Here is a 4,898-nt window from a genome sequence, read left to right on the forward strand (position 1 = left end):
TGCCGCCGCCTGCTCGCCACGTTCGCATTGGGACCGGAAGCGCCCGCGCGACTTCGGCGCCGCTTCCCCCCGACTCTTACGGCAGCAGCTGCTGCTGCTGCTTCCGCCGGCGCCGGGGTCTGGGCTGCGGCTCGGCGGGAACAGCCTCTGCGGCCGCTGGCTCCGCGCGCCAGGAAGGCTCGCTGGTCGACTTTCGAACTGCCAAATACCTTTTTAACCGTCGCGGTGGGTTGCATGGGTCCCCACATACGACCTGCACGCACCCAGCTGCACTGCCTCTAGGTTGGGGACCACATCAGATTCAAGTTTTTGGTTCTCACATTTAAAGTTTTTTATATCCTGCTTTTCACTCCGCTAGGTAGTCTCAGAGCAGCTTCCCTTCCCTTCCTCTCTCCACAACAGACACCCTGTGAGGTAGGCGAGGTGAAGACAGCTCTGGGAGAACAACTCTAAGATCACCTAACTAGCTGCATGTGGAGGAGCTAGGAATCAAACCTGACTCTTAAGATTAGAAGCTGCCACTCTTCACCATTACACCAAGCTAGTGAAGCGGAATTAGTGGGTCCTTTCAAAAGCAAAGAACAGGGTAGTTCTCATATGAACAAGCCTGGAAATTAATTTTAGATCATGCCTAGGTATCAGGCTTATCCTTGGGCATTTTCCTGTCATCTACAATCCAAGAACTAGCCATGTCAGTTCTTCTTACTGCAACCAACCAGAGTAATGAAAAACAATCCACAGGTTTCTCATTCTCCAGAACTCTTAATCAGGCAGGATGTTTAATCAAAGGTTTACCATTATTGTTTGAGAGTTTACGTGCTTGCATATGTCATTCACTATGTGCTTCTAAGAATTCAAGCAGTTTAGCTGCAGAATGCAGGTGAAGGCACATGAACTAGCAGATTTCCTGATTAAAGTGTTAGAAAGAATTTACTAGAGTGCAAGCTTCTTTTTAGAGTAGAATATTAATGCCCTCACAAACTGCTGTGTTTTATGAATTTAATATATATAGGAACATTCTTTCAAAGCACTTTCCAAATATGCAAACAGAGCATTCATTTTTAAGCCTCTTCCCAAGCATGGTTATTCAGAAGTAAATCCTAAATTCAGTGGGATTTATTTCCTTATGAACATGGCAAATTAAAATTAGGATTGCAGTAAATATTAACAGTGAATCTTAGAAGATTTACACCCACCTGCCAGCTGCAATTCTAGTGTACTTCACTGATTTCAGGAGGGTTTGTGACAATACAGGTGTACTTTAGAATAAAAAGTAATTGTCATTTAAAAAAAACTTCATGTGAATTGCCAAATCGGGATGCTGCTATTCGCTGCTCTGACAATTGTGCTAAAATGAGGCATTCACAATGCCATATTAAACATTTCAGATTCCCCAAGCCGTGCTGAACTTGTTTCCAGATAAAACTTTGTTTGGTGTTTCATATTCCACAAAGATTTTTAAGAGTACTCTCATTCCAGGACTCTTCCTAATTTTTTAATTTATTCTTTTCAAACAAAGGAACAGGTTAGATCTTGTGTTTTTCTCTGGTTACTCCGGAATTTCCCCAGGGTGGGGTGGTTTCAGTACTATCTTTCATGAACGCTGATGACCGATACTCCAGGGCCTAGTTATGAAAGTGAGGTAAGATGGGAAGATCTTGGGACAGAAACAGAAACATCTAGGCCAATGGTCTGCAACCTTTTTATCACCGGGGACCGGCCAACGCTTGACAATTTTACTGAGGCTCGGGGGGGGGGCGGGGTAGTCTTTTGCCAAGGGATGTTGCCGCTTGAGCCACTGCTCCACTTGCTTTCCCGCCAGCACCCCTGACTTCCCACCGCTAACTGGGGGGTGCTGCCAGCAGCAGCTGCGCAGTGCCAGGCTGAGGGGGAGCCCCAGCCATGGCGGCCGCTGGAGAGCATATTATACCATACTCTAGAATCTAGATTGTATAGCAGCCAGGCAGTATACCCTATTCCTTCAGGATTTCAGATTAGGTTTGTTGGTATAGAAGCTGCAAAATAAGTTTCAGATAACAGCTTTCTAGAAAATTGCTAGGATAAGCTTATTTTTATTTGACTGGAAAGCTTAAATGCTTATAAGATAGTGTATCTGGTGTTTCAGAATTCCTGTGCAAGTCCTAAAGTTGTACCTGGACTTTAATGCCATTCTTGAATATGCTCAGGATGCCTGTGCAATCTACTGTACTGGTGCAAGTATGATGCTTAATTCTGGCCTAGTTCCCAGCCTTTTCTTTATATTCATCCTTAATGGTCTTGGCCGCAAATCTGTAACATTGCCATGAAAACGGGACCAGGTGGTGTTCTCATGTGGTTACAGCAACTGGGAAAGGGGGCAGAGCCTGGACACTGACTCCTCCCTCACCCCCCTCCCCCACACCAGTCCTCCACAGGCGTGGCCAGCTGACATCACTTCCAGCACGATTCCAGGGCTCCTCTAACCCTGAAAAATATTTCAGGTGCTCCTCCAAGGTCAAAAGGTTGAAAAAGGCTGGGTAAGAAGTCAGAAAGTCTAAAACCCTGCTCAGTTCAAATATTTATTTACACATAGAATTCTAAAACAATAAAACCCCAATAAAATTCTCATTAAAATAACAATCACAATGGCAACCATAATCTCTAGTAATCCCTCCTTGTTCAGGGTGGGGCACTAGATCTAATGTAATGAGAGCTGGGCCGAGATGAATTTGGGAACCAGTTGGAAAACCCCTCCCCCGGGACTCTGCCCCGACCTCCACCGTATGCCTGGTGGAAGAGCTCCGTCTTGCAGGCCCTGCGGAAAGCTGGTAACTCCCTTAGCTCTTCTGGGAGCTCATTCCACCAGGTTGGGGCCAGGACCGAAAAGGCCCTGGCTCTGGTTGAGGCCAGGCGTACGTTCCGGGGGCCCGGGACAACCAGTAAATTCATACCTGCAAAGCGAAGGGCCCTGCTGGGGACATAAGCAAGCAACAGGCTTGAATTACAACATGTTGTAATACAACAGGCCTGAATTGCTACATATTGTTTGTGGTTGTATATACTTAATTATTGTTCCAATTATGATGTATTTTAAAGTTGGTTTATTATTTTCATAAATGCAGGTTTCACAGTAGGAATCATACTGTCATAGGGATGAACTCTCTATAATATAAAGTAAATATGTGTTTGACATTATTGCTCAAATAAGAGCTGAACTAAGATCAGAATTGTGACCACCGCCGATATATGTTATATGTAACTTTTAATTGGGGTTTTTATGGGGATTTTATTGTGTTTTAACTATTTATGTTGTAAACCGCCCTGAGACCTATTGGGAGAAGGGCGGTCTAAAAACTAAATAATAATAATAATAATAAATTTAGATAGCTTATAGTATTACAATTCAAAGTGTCATCCCCAGGTCCTACCTCTGCAAGTCCCTGTTTATGGGATGTTGGTCATGGTAACCATATCGCCAGTGTGGTACAGTGGTTACAGTGCCAGATTAGGATCCTACTCTTCCCTTTCCCTCTTAGAATTGATAAGTGCTAGGTAAAACTCTTTTAGCGAGTTATGGCAATTTAAAGGTTATTGATTTTCTTGGATGCTTTAGGATGCTTAAGGCTGATCCTGCGTTGAGCAGGGGGTTGGACTAGATGGCCTGTATGGCCCCTTCCAACTCTATGATTCTATGATTCTATTATCAAGAACTGCTGACTGAAGTCCATATAGTGTATTCTCCTCTTATTCAATCAAGCTCTAATGATTCTACGTAAATACACTATCAGAATTAACCACTCCAAAATATCACCATGTTATTATGCTGGCTAGATTTAATGTTTTACAATCTGCCTTGATGACAAGATATAGAAATATTCCAGTTAATCACAGATCTTTGTCCCTGCTCTGATATAACTTGATTGAATTACTGCTCATGTATTATTTCATCTTAGCGTTTAATACTCAAGCATGCTTGCATGTACTGGAACCTATTTTGGCTGATCAAAATTTTCTGAGCAGAAGAATCTTAAAAGTTTTGGTGGCTGGACTTGACCAAAGAATCATGGTGCAAGTAGCAAACTTTCTATCCTCTGCCATGAAGATATGGGCTAAGGCAGGGGTAGTCAAACCGCGGCCCTCCAGATGTCCATGGACTACAATTCCCATGAGCGAAGCTAGCAGGGGCTCATGGGAATTGTAGTCCATGGACATCTGGAGGGCCTCAGGTTGACTACCCCTGGGCTAAGGTAATGGTTATAATTTACTCTAACGTACTGTATTTGCTGGCGTACAAGACTACTTTTCCCCCTGAAAAACATGCCCCCAAGTGGGGGGGGGGGGTCGTCCTTTACGCCGGGTGCACTTCAGTTGGGATAATAGCTGCCCATAGTGGCCTCCCAATGCCTGCCCACCTCATTCTACATACCATCCAGTATTGCGCGGTATCCAGCACGGCCGCAGCGGGTCATCAGCGTGGCTGCAGCAAACATCAGCAGCGAGACAGGGGTGCCAGCCTTTTTGGCGTGACCGGCCCGTTCTGCTCAGCGGGAAGCAGCGGCGCTCCAGCCCGCCCCTTGTCTACACAGAGCTCGCACATGTGCACTTGCGCACTAGTGCCAGTCATAGGGAGATGCAGGGGCGGGCTGGGTATATAACAAACTCTATATTTTGAGTGGAAATGTTGGGGGGTCATCTTATACGCCGGCAAATACGGTAGGTTTCTTTTGTTTCAGGTCCATATTAAAATTTACTCGCTCAAATGTCCATTCGGCCATGGGAGTTTGCTAGGTGACCTTGAGCCAGTCATATACCATCAAGCCTAACCTACCTCACAGGGTTGGTGTGGGGATACAATGGAAGAGGGGAAATTTAGGATGCTTTAGGATGCTTTGGGCTGATCCTGCGTTGAGCAGGGGGTT

The sequence above is a fragment of the Paroedura picta genome, chromosome 2, assembly GCF_049243985.1.
Source record: "Paroedura picta isolate Pp20150507F chromosome 2, Ppicta_v3.0, whole genome shotgun sequence".
In the NCBI taxonomy this organism is placed as follows: Eukaryota; Metazoa; Chordata; class Lepidosauria; order Squamata; family Gekkonidae; genus Paroedura; species Paroedura picta.